This window comes from Carassius carassius, chromosome 29 (genome assembly GCF_963082965.1).
Source record: "Carassius carassius chromosome 29, fCarCar2.1, whole genome shotgun sequence".
In the NCBI taxonomy this organism is placed as follows: domain Eukaryota; kingdom Metazoa; phylum Chordata; class Actinopteri; order Cypriniformes; family Cyprinidae; genus Carassius; species Carassius carassius.
Window position 1 is genome coordinate 887,922 of NC_081783.1, and position 20,423 is coordinate 908,344.

The 20,423-nt window shown below is 38.9% G+C and overlaps 1 long non-coding RNA gene across 1 annotated transcript in view; it reads right to left on the reverse strand.

Moving 5' to 3' along the window:
* Positions 1-19,747, reverse strand: part of LOC132109375 (uncharacterized) — a 48,458-nt gene extending 28,711 nt beyond the window's left edge. Inside the window, exons 1-2 of the long non-coding RNA XR_009424489.1 lie at positions 19,595-19,747; positions 17,905-17,939 (exon numbers count right to left, since the gene is read on the reverse strand). This is a non-coding gene — a long non-coding RNA (uncharacterized LOC132109375). The remainder of the gene's footprint in view (positions 1-17,904; positions 17,940-19,594) is intronic.
* Between the last annotated feature and the right edge of the window lie 676 nt (positions 19,748-20,423).

A 20,423-nucleotide genomic window follows, 5' to 3' on the forward strand; every position in this document is an offset into this window, starting at 1 on the left:
GATGTATACTAGGGCCGCTACTCTTCACGCTTTATATGTTACCCTTGGGAGATATCAACAGGAAACATGGTGTTAGCTTTCACTGTTATGCTGATGATACTCGGCTCTATATTTCTTCACCGCCCGGTGAAACACACCAATTTGAAAAACTAATGGATTGCATAGTCGATATAAAAAACTGGATGATGAGTAATTTCTTACTGCTAAATTCTGAAAAAACAGAGGTGTTAATTATGGGACTTAAAAACTCTGCTTGTAATAACCTAGAACACTGTCTAAGACTTGATGGTTGCTCTGTCAATTCTTCGTCATCAGTTAGGAACCTAGGTGTGCTATTTATTGTTACAGTACGTATCCAGACCAGATGCTGGATCAGCACCTAGAAAGGACCTCTACATCCCTGAAAGACAGCAGAGACCAGGACAACTAGAGCCCCAGATACAGATCCCCTGTAAAGACCTTGTCTCAGAGGACCACAGGACCACAGGATTTGAGTCAGTTTGGAGCAGGTTCGCAAATCATTTGAGTCAGTTTGGGGTTCGCGAATCTTTTGAGTCAGTTTGGGGATCGCGAATCATTTGAGTCAGTTCGGGAGTTCGAAACAGCTTCTCGGATCATTTGAATCAGTTTGAGAGTTCGGAGCGGGTTTGCGAATCATTTGAGTCAGTTCGGGAGTTCGGAGCAGGTTCGCGAATCATTTGAGTCAGTTCTGGAATTCAAAGTGGGTTCGCAAATCATTTGAGTCAGTTTGTCAAGTGGTGGGCAGTAACGGGTTATTAGTAACGCATTACTGTAACGCAGTTACTTTTGACAGTAACTAATACTGTAACGCATTACTTTTTAAATAAATTAACTTACCGTTAAGTTACCGTTACCATATGGTGCATTGGCCGTTACTTTTTAAAAAATTAATTCATTTTGACTGAAGTGCAGCCTAACCTGTTTGCAGCAGCGATGCATTGTAGGATTGGTGGTTGCCAACCACTGTAAACATGAAGACGCACTGTGGGCGTGTTTCCGTTTATTCAAGTATGTGCGGCAGTCATGGCGAGTCAAGGCGAGAGCAACACGAGTTTCTCAAAGTGGAAATATGCTCATTATTTCACTTTAGTTGAGCATAAAGACAAAAATCTTTTAGTCAAATGTAAGCTGTGTCTTTCTGGTTCGAATGTCCTATCCTAGCCCACGAATTTCCAATCTGTGCGCTCAGATTTTGTAAACCGTACCCTCGGTTTTTGAATCTGTACCCACGAATCATAATCTGCGCGCACACTTTCGCAACTGTAGCCTACTCACGGATTCATGCAGCAAACTCCTACGTGTTAACATACAGTTTTAATGAATATTATTATGTGGAATGGGTCTACAGCAAAGGGTCTTAAAAGCGACTGCGTTCCAGTGGACAGAGATAATAAAATTAGCGCAGAATCAGTTCAGAATCAATCACCAAAAGAATAAGTTCAGACGCACTCTGTGTCAGTCTGTTTCACGCTGAATCACGCATGCGCAGTATCATCAGCTCCTTGGTTCTTGAATCGGACGCGTCTGACAGAAACGCTTCTCGGTTCAGTGTACTGGTGATCCGAAAACCGATGCAACTGGTTCTTGACTGGAGAACAAGAAACGCTCCGGCAGTGGGCGTGTACGTTCGTTATCTGGCTCTGCTGCATAAATTTTCCCCCGGCCTTTATTTAAGACCGGCCTTTATTTGTCCGTGTTGACCAGGCCCCCTGCCACTATAAGAGGCCCGGCGTTTATTTGACTACCAGTTTTTATTTGAGGAATTACGGTATACATTTTCTAACCCCCATATCTTGAATTTTGTGATCATTCACATGCATTCATAAATGCATTTGAATACACCGAATAATGCAGTGAAAGAACGCACTCAAAATGCACACGCGCACTAGTATGACTTCATCATGTAACTTTACATTAGCCTAGATGCGTGCACTTTTTAGGCACGATTTGTTTAGTTTTTGAATATACTTGATACTGTTAAAAGGCACATCATTAAAAAAAAAAATGAGTTCACATATCACACCTAAACGCGATTGGAAAACATAATTAGAACTAGCTACTAAATTAGTTAAAAATGCCAATCCATATACAGCTATGATTCGCGAACCCGCTACGAACTCACGAACTGACTCAAATGATTTGCGATCCCCAAACTGACTGAAATGATTCGCGAACCCGCTTTGAACTCCCGAACTGACTCAAATGATTCGCGAACCCGCTACGAACTCCCGAAACTGATTCAAATGATTCGCGATCCCCAAACTGACTCAAATGATTCGCGAACCCGCTCCGAACTCCCGAGCTGACTCAAATGATTCGCGAACCCGCTACGAACTCCCAAACTGATTCAAATGATTTGCGATCCCCAAACTGACTCAAATGATTCGCGAACCCGCTACGAACTCCCAAACTGATTCAAATGATTCGCGATCCCAAAACTGACTCAAATGATTCGCGAACACGCTACGAACTTCCGAACTGATTGAACCCAGACAGCACATGTACGTCTGGCCGACGTCGGCCCAATATCGAAACGTCGGCCTCATTACCTAAAACATCTATAAAACATCGGCCAGGCGGAGGCCGATATAATCCGGTCAGTGCTCTGTTCTCCAGCTCATCAATCGTCGGCCCTGAGTCAGTTCACGACCGCGGGCCGATGCCGCGCTTTATCTGTGTGCGCGTGCCCAGTTATTCATCTCTTTTAGCGTAGTAGTAGCCCAGAGAGAGAGAAGAGAGACTCATCCCAGCGTCATCTGTGGCTTTCAGGTAACGTTAAGATTTCACTTCAGCTCAATTAGACAAAAAATACTACTTTGTTAATTCGAAGGCATGCGGTGTGTTTTATACAGTCTGGGCACCTGAAGAAACTGGCTCATTTTCAAATAATGTTCCCGTTCAGGGGCGTAGTTTATGGGGGGGATGGGGGGGAGGTAACCCCCCAATATCACGACAAAAGTATTCACATCGGTGTTTGTTTTCTTACTAAATTAATCTGACTTTTGAACGAATTGGATGAATTAACGATTTAAGTGGCTAACTCATTAAAACAGTGAAACACTGCCGCCTACTGGCGGTTTCAATACTTAATTTCTTTCTTTTGATAATCTCTACTATGTTAGAATTTTATGAATGATGATTATACACAAATTTCATAAGGTTATGAGGTGTATAATCTCTAAACATGTTTTTATAATAGATTCGAGGTAAATATAGCAGCAGGGTAGAAAAGTCAGCAGAGGGAGAGGAGGAGCAGGTGATCAGATAAAGAAGATGCCATTCAATCAATAAAATAAAATAGAAACAGTATAGAAAAACAGCAGTTTTGTAAAGTTAGGCTATACATTCATGCCTTTAATGTTTTAAAGATGTGTTTCCCTTTAGAATTTTTCTAAATGCATTAAGGTGGAATGTAAACATCTTAAAATAAATGTCTAAATGTTGTCTCTTTCATATTTCTATATGTTGAATTTGTAATCAGTTAAAGCATGTTGCCAGATAGATAGATAGATAGATAGATAGATAGATAGATAGATAGATAGATAGATAGATAGATAGATAGATAGATAGATAGATAGATAGATAGATAGATAGGAAGAAATAAATTATCCAATAACAATACACATAAAAAAAAAAATTTTTTTGAAAAAAATAACGGGCATCATACAACGTTCAACCCCCCCAATGTTCAAACCAAATCTACGCCCTTGTTCCCGTTAACTTGTTTAGACAAGTTTTTAAAATTAATGTTAACGCCTTAATGCGTTTCAGCAGTTTCTCGGAGGGAAAATGTAAAAGCGGATTATTCAAGAGAAGTCCTGACTGCTTCACCGTGTTTTTCACTCTATCACGGGCTGCCAGAAAGAATCCGTCTCTATACGGTGAGCTGTTGCTGTTGCTCTCTGAGCTACATAATTAGTTTTACATTCATTATTGAGTGATTATTGAATGAGACTGTAAATTATAAATGTAATGTTTTAACTCTAACTCTAGATGTTTGTGTAAATGCTGTGTTTGCGGTAAATTCTGCGCTAGCGGCGACCAGAGTTGCCATGGAAACGGGGCGTCAACACAAAAACCGTTACTGGCAAGCAGTAATCTCCGTCTCTCACTGCGATTTACACTGTTTTAGTTATGTTTAGTCGCTAAAAATCACAAAACTATTATGTACAAACGTTCCTGACACGTTTCTTACTAGTTATTGACATGTTTCAATTAAATTTATTTTGTTGAAATGGTTTAGTATCTTCGCAAAAGGCCGTTAGCATCTTAGCAGTTTTCATGTAGGCTAATGTTAACTCTATAGCTTGAGCTCTTGTTGATGAGACTCTGGGCTTTTAATCAAATCTTCGTTTGTGTATGAGATATTTTGATGGCTCTGTAAATGTTTTGCTGGTGATTTGTCAGTGGTGTATTGGAAAAGGCTGATTTACTGAATCGATGAAGTCGTGAGTTTTGATATTTCATGATAAACAGATATTAATACAAATTGTTCTGTGATTTCAGGAGGACAGAAAGAAACTCTACAGAACAAAGTGAAACTCCAAGATTTCAACATTTCTGAAGGGAGATACTGACTTAGAAATACAGGTGAACTGAAGAAGCTCATGAAATACATTAATATGCCTTTTTCAGAATATATTTCACCAATTTTAAGAAGTCCCTGACATCAAAACGTAAGTCACACTCAACCTAAAATAAAAATATAGATTCTGTTATATTAAGATTATATTATTAGAATATGTATAACGTTATTACATATGTTATTATAATTGTTATATATTATTCTGTCTTTTATCTGCATTTTACCTCTGCTCTATCTTGTTTCCTTCTAATGAAGCTGGAGCTGCAGAGTAAATATTGTTGTGTCTGTGTCAGATGGCTTGTTTTGTTCCTGGACTCTTCAGTGATGATGAGCAGAGTCTGAGTGAACCTGCTGTCAGACAGTGAGTACCGTGGGGTTTCAGTCAGGGCCTTCAGTAAACAACTGTAAGATACCTGTACACATCTTACACATCTCTGTTACTGCTAACGCAGGCGTATGTGTAATGCACATATTATGCCACACACAGGCTCTCAACAACAATGACGGCTGATCAACAACTTCAACAGTAGGCTAGATTAGTGTGGGTTAAAGGGTTAGTTCACTGATAGTTCACTTGGCTGATAGACATCACGATGCTGCGCCGGAAACAGTGTTATCTGCTCCAGTATCACGCCTGTGCATCCGTTGTCATGCGACAGAGAAGTCGTATCTATGGACAGTTGTGAACACGCTGACAGCTGGCTGCCCAGGCTTTGGATTAAAGGTAATACTGTTGTAAGTAGTGTTCATTTTCTTGTACAAACCTTGTGCTTGGTTTAACTGTTAGCCACTCATAGCACTCGTAGTTGCAATCTTTGAAATGGTGCATAAAAACGTTTAGGTGTAGGTCTTCCTTTCTCAGTTATTCTCTTTTGTCTGCAAAAGAGCACCTTAAAAAAGCATTTTAGTAGATTGGCAACAAGATCTGTAGGCTGTATTTTCTTTTCATTGAATTTCACTTTCGTTCCTTGGAAATCCCTGACTAAAAGGGCAGTCTAACGCTGGGGGTAGCACTGGGCACGTCTCTAGACCCAGAGGGTGTGCTGTCATTGAACGTCAAAATTGGATTGGCTGATGATTCTGTCACGAATGCTCATAACAAATCAGATGTGACTTCTTTCATCCAAAGGGTAGCACCATCTCTAGTGCTGGCCGTAGACTTTTTTAATGTAGGATATTCTAAGTCAACCTCAACTAAACTAATCACAGGCAATTTGTGGACATTACACAAATGAAAATGATAACAAAATAATCAGTAAAAACATTTTTCACACAATTTTGTTTTTTTATAGGGCCAGCAGAGAAGGCCCTGCTCACCCTGACGGCCCACCGCTGCTGTCAGACGACATCTCCAAGATGCTATACACCGCAGGACTAGTAAGTTCAATCTCGAACATACACAACTGTTTCAGAAGTTTGGGTTGGCATGGGTTTTTTTTATGTTTTTGGAAGTCTTTTATGGCAACCACAGTTTAATGTATGAAATGAATACAATTGACTACACTTTAAAAGACTGTTTTCTATTTGAATATATTTAGAGAAGTAATTTATTCCTGTGACGGTAAAGCTGTGTTTTCAGCATCGTTACTCCAGTCTTCAGTGTCACGTGATCCTTCAGAAGTCATTCTGATTTGCTTCTGAAGAAACATTTCTGATTATTATCAGTGTTGAAAACAGCTGTGTTGCTTCATTTTTTCAGGATTCTTTGATAAATAAAGTTTTAAAACAGTACAGTGTTTATTTAAAACAGAAATGTTTGTTTTAACTTTTGATAATTGATAAGACATTGATAATAATTAAATATGTTTGAGCAGCAAATCAGAATGTCTGTCTGTCTGTGGTTCCCTCGTACTTTAAAAAATCTACCATTGTGCCCATTCCAAAGAGAAACAAAATCACACGCTTAAATGACTGGAGGCCCATTGCTCTCACACCCATCTTCAGTAAGTGTTTTGAGAAACTCGTCAGAGATTACATCTGCTCTGTGCTGCCTGCCTCATTGATCGAAGCAACCGTTCTAGAGACGATGCTATTGCTTTCACCCTACACACTGCTCTCTCCCACCTGGAAATGAAGAACGCCTGTGTGAGAATGCTGTTTGTGGAGTACAGCTCAGCATTTAACACCATAGTGCCTGCCACACTCTGGGACTAAACAGATCTCTGTGCAGCTGGATCCTGGACTTCCTGACAGGCAGAAGTCAGGTGGTCAGAGTGGGCATCAATACTTCATCACCGCTAACCCTGAACACTGGTGCTCCTCAGGGCTGTGTCCTCAGCCCGCTCCTGTACTCCCTGTACACACATGACTGTACAGCCACACACAGCTCCAACGTCATCGTCAAATTCGCTGATGACACAACGGTGATAGGCCTGATCACCGACAACGATGAGACAGCCTACAGAGAGGAGGTGAGGACCCTGACTAAATGGTGTCAGGAGAACCAGCTCTCACTCAACATTGAAAAGACAGAAGAGACAGAGCAGAGAACACACACCCATCACCATCGACAAGACACCTGTGGAGCGGGTAAGCAGCTTCAAGTTCCTCTGCGTTAACATCAGTGAGGATCTCACCTGGTCCATACACACTGACGCAGTGCTGAAGAAACAGCATCGCTGGAAACCGTAAAGCTCTGAAAAGGGTCGTGCGAACTTCCAGCCACATTATTGGAGGTGAGCTTCACTCCCTCCAGGACATCTACACCAGGCTGTGCATAAGGAAAGCCCGGAGGATCATCAGTGACTCCAGCCTCCCGTCCCACAGACTGCTCTCTCTGCTGCCCTCAGGAAGACGTCTCCACAGCATCCGATCCCGCACAAGCAGACTGAGGGAGAGCTTTTTCCCTCAGGCTATCAGACTAATGAACAGTCAGAACTAATACACCCTACAGCACACTCCCACAATATGGTATGCCACACTGCACTTTAACTCCAACAGTTCAACACTGGACTACACATACACACTGCATTTAATACAATACCCTACATGTTTCCGCTGGATACCATCCAATGCACATCCATGACATTTCTGTATCCATTTCACACTCTGTTTCACCTTAGCATATTTTTATGCTTATATATGTTTACATAATGTGGAACGTGTACATTCTGTGTGTAGTGTATAATGTTTAGTGCTAACTGTATGTATTTACATATTGCGTATAATGTGTAGTGTTAACTGTAAGTTTGTCTAATAGTACACTGTGTGCACTGAGTATATGTATGTGCATATTGCACATTTTCACCTTTTGAAGTCTGTATGGTTATAAGTTCATTGTTTCTGCCATTTCTGGAGCAAGCTCAAAAGAATTTCACTCACCAAGGCACATGTGCTGTAGTGCGGTGACAATAAAACTGACTTGACTTGGATCATGTGACGCTGAAGACTGGAGTAATAAAAATTAGCTTAGATCACAGAAATAAAATACATTTCACAATATACTCACGTGGAAAACTGTCGTGTTAAATTGTAATATTTCACAATATTACTGTTTTTTACTTCCTTTTGATCAAATAAAGGCAGCCTTGGTGAGCAGAAGAGACTTCTCTCAAAGATGTAATAAATCTTACTCACCCCAAACATTTAACGGTAGTATAAATGACAAACATGATGTTCCAGCTACTGAAATGGTACTGTGGCATGTGTATTCCATTCTAAAGAGAAGCCTGTTCCACAAATAATACATTTACAGGGATCACATGAAACACTTCATCAATAAACTGATTTTTGAGAGCATTAGTGGCAGTCTGTTGATTTTTGTTTATTGATTGGTGAAGTGTATCGTGATTTGAGCACCTGCCTAAAGTTTTAGGATGTGCGTTTATTAAAACCTACTTGTGATCAGATCAGATATATAAAGCAAAATAAGCACAAATGGTGGCAGCAGCAGCTGTGGTGCTTGGCCTGTAGTGAGCTTACTAAACTCTAATACCAAGAATTTATCAAAGTCCACTTAAGGAAGTAGAACTTTGGGGTATTTTCTTTGAAATAGCCTTCCTAATAATATATGGGGCTCGGACACACTTTTTTAGTTTAAATTAGATTAAAATACATAGTTTATTATTCACACAACACATCTTATAACCATGCACTCCAGTTATATGTGATTAAATACATAATCTTTTGTCTGAAATTATATGAACAGCAGCAGCTATGCTAAACTTTCTTTTCTTTTTATTTCCTGTTTCTATCTCAGGATAGCCATCCCAAGGTTTCTAGAGATTACACCAGCTCCAGACTGAATCCAAACTCACTTGTGAAGACTTCAGATGACGGCGACTGTACATGAACACACAAAACAACTATTATCCTTATTTTGTCTATAAGGGTAAATTTGATGATTTTCAACCTGCTTTATTGCAATGTCTCTTATATCTGTAAATGAACAGTATTTACTCTCTGAGTTATGTGGAGCTACATGTCCCCTTTTATTTGTAAGCAGCACTCTGCAGGATGATGATATATGAAATGAGAAGTTTTGCAGAAATGACACAATGCAGCATCTAAATGAAAACATGCTGTTTTGCATCAGTTTTGCTGGCAAATAAACGGTATCTTGGAGAAAGAATAAACATTGTTCTTTTACAAATGTTACCAACATTGTAACAATGCAAAATGGATTGAATATTTTTTTTACTTACTCTTTAAAAATGTTTAAAGACAATGTTAATGTTAACTGAACACAAAACTAGAGACTTGTTTAGTAAGATTTTATCAGAAAATGTTTTAGAATTTTTATCATGCAATTTAAAATTTTAATTGCTTGGTTTTATTTCGTGTTAATGTAACTTTTTAAAAAGTTTTTGGCGTAAACTTAGCCTGTGATGCTGAGAGCACTGAACACATTACTTTTTATTATGAACTAGAAGATGCTCTTCCCCAGTGAGTCTCAGACACCTCTGGCTTTTTAAACTGTAACCTTGAAATATGCAATTTCTGTAAACCTACTCTGAAATAAGTATTGTGAAAAAGTGCTATACTCATACAACATTTAACCATGCAAGTACTGTAGTAATGGTTATTTTTGTTTTTACTATGGTTGTACTGCAAAAGCTGTAGTAAAATCATGGTTAATTTTCAAAAGACTACAAATAATCCCGAATTATCCACTTTTGATCAAAGCATCTGGTAAATAAATGTTAATGTATTTGTACATGTAATATGAAATAAATGAAAATATTAATAAAGTTGCATCTGTTCTTGAGAGTGGTGTGTATTGTTAATAACGATGAGCAAAACGCCGGTGAACCGCGTCCACACAGAGCGGCAGGGATCCCAGCATCGGCTGGAGAGCATTTCCAATCAGAGGCCGACGTCGCGGCGACATCTTCCCTATCAACAAATGCTCCTTGAGCGATATCGTGCCGATGGAATTTTGTAGGGGAGTCGTGGCCTAATGGTTAGAGAGTCGGACTGCCAATCGGGTTGTGAGTTCGAGTCCCGGGCCGGCATGTACAGTGCTCTCTCCACCTTCAATACCACGACTTAGGTGCCCTTGAGCAAGGCATCGAACCCCCAACTGCTCCCCGGGCGCCGCAGCATAAATGGCTGCCCACTGCTCCGGGTGTGTGCTCACAGTGTGTGTGTGTGTTCACTGCTCTGTGTGTGTGCACTTCGGATGGGTTAAATGCAGAGCACAAATTCTGAGTATGGGTCACCATACTTGGCTGAATGTCACTTCACTTTTAGATCGGCTCGACATCGGCACAACGTATGTGTGCTGTCCGGGAAATGATTCGCGATCCCACTCCCGAACTGACTCAAATGATTCGCGAACCCGCTCCGAACTCTCGAACTGATTCAAATGATCCGCGAAGCCGCTCCGAACTCCCGAACTGATTCAAATGATTCGCGATCCCCAAACTGACTCAAATGATTCGCGAACCCGCTTTGAACTCCCGAACTGACTCAAATGATTCACGATCCACAAAACTGACTCAAATGATTCGCAATCCCGGTCCGACCTCCCGAACTGACTCAAATGATTCGCGATCCCCAAACTGACTCAAATGATTCGCGATCCCGCTCCGAACTCCTGAACTGACTCAAATGATTCGCGATCCCCAAACTGACTCAAATGATTCGCGATCCCGCTCCGAACTCCTGAACTGACTCAAATGATTCGCGATCAACAAAACTGACTCAAATGATTCGCGATCGCGCTACGAACTCCCGAAATGATTCGCGATCCCCAAACTGACTCAAATGATTCGCGAACCCGCTTTGAACTCCCGAACTGACTCAAATGATTCGCGAAGCCGCTACGAACTCCCAAACTGATTCAAATGATTCGCGATCCCCAAACTGACTCAAATGATTCGCGAACCCGCTCCGAACTCCCGAGCTGACTCAAATGATTCGCGAACACGCTACGAACTCCCAAACTGATTCAAATGATTCGCGATCCCCAAACTGACTCAAATGATTCGCGAACCCGCTCCGAACTCCCGAGCTGACTCAAATGATTCGCGAACACGCTACGAACTCCCAAACTGATTCAAATGATTCGCGATCCCCAAACTGACTCAAATGATTCGCGAACCCACTACGAACTCTCGAACTGATTCAAATGATCCGCGAAGCCGCTCCGAACTCCCGAACTGATTCAAATGATTCGCGATCCCGCTCCAAACTCCCGAACTGATTCAAATGATTTGCGATCCCCAAACTCACTCAAATGATTCGCGAACCCGCTTTGAACTCCCGAACTGACTCAAATGATTCGCGATCCACAAAACTGACTCAAATGATTCGCGATCCCACTATGAACTCCCGAACTGATTCAAATGATTCGCGATCCCTAAACTGGCTCAAATGATTCGCGAACCCGCTTTGAACTCCCGAACTGACTCAAATTATTCGCGAACCCGCTACGAACTCCCAAACTGACTCAAATGATTCGCGAACCCGCTACGAACTCCTGAACTGACTCAAATGATTCGCGAGCCCGCTACGAACTCCCAAACTGACTCAAATGATTCGCGAACCCGCTACGAACTCCCGAACTGAAAACAATGAGACTCTTAAGAAAAACAAGAACATGTCTCCTTCACAACACTCTTTACAGTAGTTTTAAATTCATTTATGGACATAAGGGTTTCTAACTTTCGCTCTTTTTGTAGATTATTCCACCCACAAGATGCTAAATAACAAAAGGCAGTTTTTCCCAATTCGGTTGTAACTCGTGGCACATTAAAAAGCAACCACTTTGAGGAGCGTAGCTGATAGGTACCAGAGCAAACAGAGAGAAGTTTACATAGGTACAGTGGAAATTTGCCAAGTATAGCTTTATAAATAAAGATATACCAGTGCTGTTGTCTATGAATTTTAAGAGATGTCCAACCAACTAAATCATAAAGAATGCAGTGATGGGTAAGGGACTTTGTATTTGTTATGAATGGTAGTGATGCAAGGTAAACATGACGCAGAATGGAAAATGCAGCATGCATGTACAATATATCTCCATAATCAATTACAGGCAGAAAAGTAGCTTCCACAAGTTTCTTCCTAGCACTAAAAGTAAAGCAAGATTTGTTTCTGAAATAGAAGCTGAACTTGACTTTAAGTTTCTTAACTAAAGCAGTAATATGTTCATTGAAGGATAGCTTATCATCTATCCATATCCCCAAGTACTTGTATGAAGACACTCTCTCAATTGATTTCCCATCTAATGACAAAATGCCACAATTGTCAAGTAGCTGTGCTCGAGCTTTTGAGAAGAACCCTGACTGAAAATTATTTAAAATATTTTTGTCAGTCAAATACTGTTTTAACTGTACATTCACAAATGATTCCAAGATCTTTGACAAAACAGAAAGTTTTGATATTGGACGGTAATTATTCAATTCTGATGGGTCTCCACCTTTATGTAAAGGGAGAACATAGGCTGCTTTCCAACTTTTAGGAATGGAGTTAGAAAGAAGACTCAAATTAAAAATATGCGCTATGGGCTAAGCAATAATATCAGCTGCTACTTTTAACAGAAAGAGATCCAGATTATCTGTACCTGCTGACTTTTTGTGATCAATGTCTCTGAGGGCTTTATGAACTTCTGAAACTGAAATCAGTTTAAAATTAAACAATTCCCGATTTACATTTTCAGATGCTGACATGGCTGGACATGGGACAGATTTATTTATTGTTTGATTAAATATGAATCCAGCCTGAATAAAGTGTTTATTAAACTGATTGACTATGACTGCTTTATCTTTTATTTCATCTGAACCAATAAGAATCTGATCTGGGAGGTTTGAGGTCACACGTGCACCCGACAAAGATTTAATTGATTTCCAAAACTTTAAAGGATTGTTTAAGTTTTCTGTGGTTGACTTAAAAAAAAAATCAGATTTGGACTTTCTAATCATCGAAGTGCACTTGTTTCTTACAGATCTAAATGCAGTCCAATCAGCAGAAGAGTCAGAAAATCTGGCTTGTGCCCACATTTTATTTCTCAAACAGATTAGCTCTGATAGACTGTCTGAAAACCAATGATTGTCCTTACCACTGATCCTAAACTTTTTGATTGGTACATATTTATTTACAATGGAAATAAAATTTGAATGAAAAAAATCCCATGCCATTTCAGCATCCGAAAACAAAGATCATGACTTATATCTACTCTTCCTCTCCCTGCAGTTTGGTAATATAAAGATTCCTCCTTTGAACTCCCACCTCTTCTGTGGGTTTTATTGTTCTGGGTCTGAATTTGGGCTCCTGGGGTTTCAAAAAATAAACATTTTCAATCTCCAAGGTGAACTTTATGACAACACACTCTAAGAAAAAAAGGGTTCATTGGGGTTCTATATAGAACCATAGGGTTCTTTACTCAACTCCAAAGAACCTTTTATGCTAAAAAGGTTCTATAATGACAAGAAAGAACCCTTTTGGCACAAAGGTTCTTTAGGCTATTATTCATTCATATGTTACATTATTCTGCAACCTTTTGTATTTGTAATTAAATTATTGTTTGTAGTAACTTAATATCACATTTTAATCATGCTGATTTTTGGAGAAAAACTGAAATGGCACTCTTCGTGTGATATTGATTAACTACATAAAATGATATAAATATATACATTTTCTAACCCCCATATCTTGAATTTTGTGATCATTCACATAAATTCATAAATGCATTTGAATACACCGAATAATGCAGTGAAAGAACGCACTTGTGACACCCTGTATGTATAGTCACAGAAATAATTATTTTCTTTTGATGTGTTTGATTTATTTTATTATTTTGATGATATTGTTTCAACTACTGTGAGTATGCTCAGAGACAATTAGGTATGCTGTACTGTTGGTGCGTAATACCCTCGGCGGACATTAGGGGGAGACCATGTGCTGAGCGGAAAGTTTGAGGGTAACTTTGAGTCGCGTGGAAGAAGACGCCATTACAAGAGCGACTCGTGGCTAACAACAGCATAACTGTCTGTGTCTCTTTGTTTTAATCAAACAGGTGGGTGAAGTCAAACACCATGGACAATATAACATGAAACAATGTGTTGATAACGTGATTACACTGTTTTAAGAGGGTTATATACATTTCCTGAGTAGTTAAGACATCGAATAGAGATGGTGATATGTTTATGAAAATGACGGTGCATTCGCGGCTGGCCTTGTATTAATATAATTTAATCTGAATGGTTTAAGGCTCCAACACACTGAATCCCTAAGGTAACGTAATGTTAATAGTGTTATAATTGTGTTTATAGTAGAAAGATCGATGTTTTGAGCAATCGCCTGGGTTTAAAGACTGAAGTATATGTAATTGTTTAATATTATACTTATATAATATTTGCATACAAGATTGGTTATTGTTGATATTTGTATTTTATAATGTTTCATTGATCTGTTGATTAAGTATAGCCTGAGTACTGTATTTAGGAATTAAGTTTAAATGGTTATAGGATCTAACCTATGGTTCGCTCTACTACTTAGTTATACAGTATGTACTATGACACTTTTGCTCAGACTATAGAGACGGTAATACATTGAGATGAATGGGTTACAGAGAAAGTATTAAGTTAACTGAGGAAAATACTAATTGAGTATAAGAAGAAAGACACAAGAGTGATGTGACACGTTTATTGGTGTTTTGTTTGAGTGAGTCACATGTATGGTGACAAGATATTGTGATTTGATTATACAATACATATAATATTGAATTATTGTAATAAAGATTACAAGAGCGACTCGTGGCTAACAACAGCATAACTGTCTGTGTCTCTTTGTTTTAATCAAACAGAACATTTACTGCAGTACCGCCAGCCGGACGGCAGGCGTGCTACACACTCAAAATGCACACGCGCACTAGAATGACTTCATCATGTAACTTTACATTAGCCTAGATGCATGCACTTTTTAGACACGATTTGTTTAGTTTTTGAATATACTTGATACTTTTAAAAGGCACATTATTAAAACAAAAAATACGAGTTCACATATCACACCTAAACATGCTTGCAAAACGTAATTAGAACTAGCTACTAAATTAGTTAAAAATGCCTATCCATATACAGCTATGATTCGCAAACCCCAAACTGACTCAAATGATTCGCGAACCTGCTCCAAACTCCCGAACTGACTCAAATGATTCGCGAACCCGCTACGAACTCCCGAACTGATTCAAATGATTCGCGAACCCGCTTTGAATTCCCGAACTGACTCAAATGATTCGCGAACCCGCTTTGAACTCCCGAACTGACTCAAATGATTCAACGTTGAAACAACGTCAGGTACCATGGTTGAATCAACGTTGAATTACCTTTCGATTTTGCAAATTGGATCAACGTTGAAATCACGACGTTGATTCACCGTCTTACCTGCATTACGGGTGAATTAGGGTCGTTCTGCAGACCTGGGATAAAAGCTGAATGAGGTGTTGATTTTGAAAAGTTAATCAACGTTGAGAACACGACGTTGTTGCCCCGTCGTACCTTGCACCGTGTTTAAATACATCTAGATCCTAGTTGGCATTTAGAGTAACACTGTACATGCAAGGCTAAAAATCAAAGGACTGGCAGCAATGGCTTTACAATCAACTTCAATAAACTACCAGATGCACAAAATGATATAACCGCAGTTTTATTTTGGAAACATACTGTATAAAACAGATGAAAATAATCCCAAACTTTATTTTTGCAGAGTATGCATAGATGTATTGTTAAAAACATGTAGTAGAACAATCCAAATACAATAATATTTTAAGTTTTTTGTAAAATAATTTGGCATATAAATGCATATTTTTGTGGCACTTGCAAGAGAAACCCTTGTACTTTTATGACTGAAACCAGTTGATCTTTTATTTTGGAGGAAAACTACAGTTTCTGACAAAAACATGTTTGAGCAATGTGTCTCATGAAAAGAGATGTGTACATTTGTGCAGTGAAAATGTGTTGCACAGTTTGAGAAGGGAACCTTCAACCAGGAACGCTGTAAGGGGAGGGAAGATTAGGACAATTCCAAAGGCCCAGCATTAGAGAGGGCACCCCAGTGTGTGTGTGTGTGTGTGTGGGGGGGGGGGGGGGGGGGTTCTAAGGGGAACCCCCCGGACTGTGTCTTCTTTCCTGTGGGGAATGCGGAATGAGATTTCTACCAAAGGGGACTCTTAAATGTTAGAACCAACAGCCTCGTGCATATAGTGTGGTTGTGCTTCGGGTGATCCTTGAAAGAGTCCCAGCGCTAGGTCCTTTCTGACGCCGTCCCCTCCACTCTCTCCCACTTGTGCACTTTCTGTACCGTCCTGTATAAACATTTACATTTAATCATTTAACAGACGCTTTTATCCAAAGCGGCTTACAAATGAGAACAATAGAAGCAGTCAGGTCAACAAGAGAACAACAACAGTATACAAGTGCCATGACAAGTCTCATTTAGTCTAGTATTAGAACGCATAGCCAGGTGTTTTTTTTTTTTTTTTTTAAATATGAAAGACAAGAAAAGGAGGAAAGTACTAGTGTTAGTTGGTTAAGTGCTGCCGAAAAAGATTGGTCTTTAGATGTTTCTTGAAAATGAGTAAAGATTCAGCTGTACGAATTGAGATTGGGAGGTGATTCCACCAGCTGGGGACAGTCCAGGAAAAGGTCCTTGAGAGTGATTTTGAACTTCTTTGGGATGGTACCACAAGGCGTCGTTCACTTGCAGAGCGCAAACTTCTGGAGGGCACATAAGATTTAACCAGTGAGTCTAGGTATGTTCACAATGTTTCACAATAACTTTGATATTGTGAAATATATTTAACTGAAAACTGAATACAAAATAAATCACACAATATTTTCACTTTACAGTTCAGTAACAGTGAGGTTGGAAAAAAAGTGGAGTCACATGTGGAAAACTGAGCAGCAGTTCATGTGGACCAAACTCTAGTTCGTTTTTCATTGCTTGAACACATTTTTCAAAACTCTACACACTTATCCCACGACTTTAACCACAACCTGCACAACACTGTGGATTTACAGCACTTTGTTCAAATGCTAACACACTGCTGTCAAAACTGTGAAGCACACACTCAAAACAGAAGAGATTTCAAACACTGCTGACCGCAATTTCAGGATTAGCCCCTCAATTATTTGTTTGAATTACAGTATGTACTTTTAGTTTCTACTTTTTTTTTCTCTCATTGCTGTAATTCTGTAAATTACTACAGACTATTGAAGCAAACTGCTCATTTTCATTTACCTTAAAGAATTGTTATGTTCTAAAAATGTAAATAAATCATGTGAAAGAATGTCCCTCTTTTATTTGAAGAAAATATTACTTTGTATGAAGTCACTGAAATTGTTCAAACTGTAAAGATGAAATAAGTGAGTTTTTTCTGTATTGGTGTTTGATGCTAGTGTTTTTCCTCTCAGTGTGTTCTGAGTGACAGTGTGTGTTATCTCAGTGAGGGTTGTGTGTAGTGTTTGGCTGCACTGAGCCTGTTCTGAGCCGTGTGTTAAGAGTTGTGTTGCTTGGAATGAGTTTTGCAGGTGATGTGAACTGTTTAGCTCAGGTGACTGTTGCTAGTGCAGACTGTAGTTAGAGTTTTGCACATGTAGCCCCAGTTGTGCTCACTGTCGTTTAGCAATAAAAAAAACTGTAATGTATTCAGATGAAAGTTTACAATTCACAAATTATTCACAAGCAGTGTTTTCCGAGCCCCCAGTTACACTGTTTTAATCAGAACACTAGCATTACAGTGTAGGAAAACAAGTAAAATCTAATTCAGTAAATTTTTATTAAACTAAGTAAAATCAAAACCTATCACAAAAGGTCAAAGCATCTCTAGCAGAAGTGACTCTAGCAGCATTTCTTACCAATGTTTCAAGAACAAGCTGGATCCTTGATGACTCTACAAGAGGAAAGAAGAAATGGTTTACTGAAAAGTTATTAGATTTCATTTTATACCATTTCTTTAAACCATTGGTTCTCAAACTTTTTATACCAAGTACCACTTCAGAAAATATTGATTAAGTTCCACCATAATGACCAACATTAAATTTCAGCAGCGTAGTAGGCCAAACTATTCAGCTACAGCTCTACAGTTAAAAATGAGGCAGTTTTATTCTAATTAGAATATTTATTGTTGTCAGCCACTTTACCATGGGAAATACAGTTTGAACATTAACACTACACTGTGCTTACGTACAGGTAAATAAAAACTTAAAGTTACATAACTTTACTGTACATTAACTGTAACGTTACTTAAATGTACAAAAAAAACTTACTCAATGATTAAATTAAAATGTATTAACATTAATATTTAAATTAGTGAATCACCTGCGTAACCACTAGAGGGGGCCTGGCACTGAGAACCACTGCTTTAAACAATCCTAATTCATTTTTAAATTCATTTTCATTAATTCATTAAAATTGTACCGACATTTGCACTTATATGTTTCAGAAAACACTTTGAAACTATTATAATAATAAAAAAACATAAATAACACACCTAATGCATGGGATTCATATCAGGAAAATGTGGAAAAATCTCTAAAAGACAGATATTAACACATAACTTACCAGCAACTAGTGATGGGATTTATGGCTCTTTGAGGGGATCCGGATCTTCGCGATCCGTTCCTTTCAAAGAGCCGTTCAAAAGAACGGCTCTTTTGGCTCTTTTTAAATATTTAGTCAGTTTTAAGAAGCCAGCTTGGAGCCATCTCAGTTTATCCCGGAAATAATCACTGGGAAGAATGATGAGGTGAGATTTGTAGTCAAATAATTAAAACTCAGATATCACACACCAATATCTGAGTTTGAATTATTCTGAAATATTGATTAATACCTCGTTTGTCATGTGTGGACTATATTCCATAGGGTTGCACAAATCCCTCTGCTTAGACAGTGACATCACTATTTTGGATTTACCTTTAGTACAAAGTGTGTGTGTGTGTGTAAAGCTACGTTGACTTATGTTATTCATACAGTACCTACTCGCGAATAAACATCAAAAAGAAAGCCGGCTGCAATGAATTTATGTGCAAAACAGCTTTTACTGCAAACACTTCCACACAAGAACATTGTTATCACACAAGAACATTTTGATAGAAAACAAAAAATATTTAAAGTTAGAATAAATAAAATGGAAATGTCTACATACTACATACAATTACTACTGTAAACTTTGCAAACATCAGCCCCTTCAAGTCAATGAACAATAACAAAGTGGGCTGCAATGAATGTCTGTGCAAAACAGCTTTTTTTTCAACGCTCCTACCCAATGACAGAGGCACGCAGGATGTGAAGGACGTGAAGGATGCATGCACAACTAATAACTAATATCATCACGCTATAAAGGGTTTGCCTGCGCTGGGTGCGCCCCTCCCCCTATAACTGTTCTGTCTCGCGGAGGAGCTCATTTGTGTGCATCTGTGTGAAACACGCATAGGAAAAAAGAACGACAGAAAGAACGGCTCCCCTCCAGCCGCGACTCGGCTCCCATCGTTCATGTTTATGAGCCGTTCAAAAGAATCGGTTCGTTCGCGAACGTCACAACTCTACCAGCAACACAGTAGGTGAGCATCTAACTTGATCATCTGTGATAAAGCAATGCAAAAATACACACACGGGTATTTATTTATCTGCAGGTTACATGTCCTTTAAGCTACCCATTTGTAAACTCTGGTTATACTTTACTATTTTCAAAAGATAATAAAGGTAGCGATTTTCTTACCTCATTTTGCCAGTATGTTTGCAGGACCTCACAGAACACATCTGACCCTTCTTGTGTTCAGTTTTTGTTCTCCTTTGACATATCACGACTCAAATTCGCTCAAAATAAAAAAAAATTAACAGGCAAATATTAAATTATTCGGGACCGACCGAGCAGTCAGTTATAACAGAGACAGTTTGGTTATAACGAGCAGCAGCTCACAGTTAGCCGCCTCAGTCACCGACACTCACAGAAAGACGACAATAACGGTCATATTTTTAAATGTAGAAAGGCGCCGACCGATTCATTGTCCAGTTTCCTGAATGACAGCCAGATTAACCAATAATGATCAAAGTAATAAAACAAAACTAACAATAGGAGTTGTTTCAGTGTGATAAAGCAGCGAAATGTATTTAGTTTTATTGTTGTTAATGATGATAATATTTAACATATACCTTTAGATTTTATAATAGGTAATTTATAATAATTTAATATAAATAATTTAAAAGTTTAACCTTTTTCAACCATTTAGTATTAAACATTTTTAATGTTGTTTCATTAAAACAACTGGCCTTATTTCAACCATATTTCAACGTTGAAGGTCGGTCATGTGCCAGCTGGGTAAACTGACTCAAATGATTCGCGATCCCGCTACGAACTCCCGAACTGATTCAAATG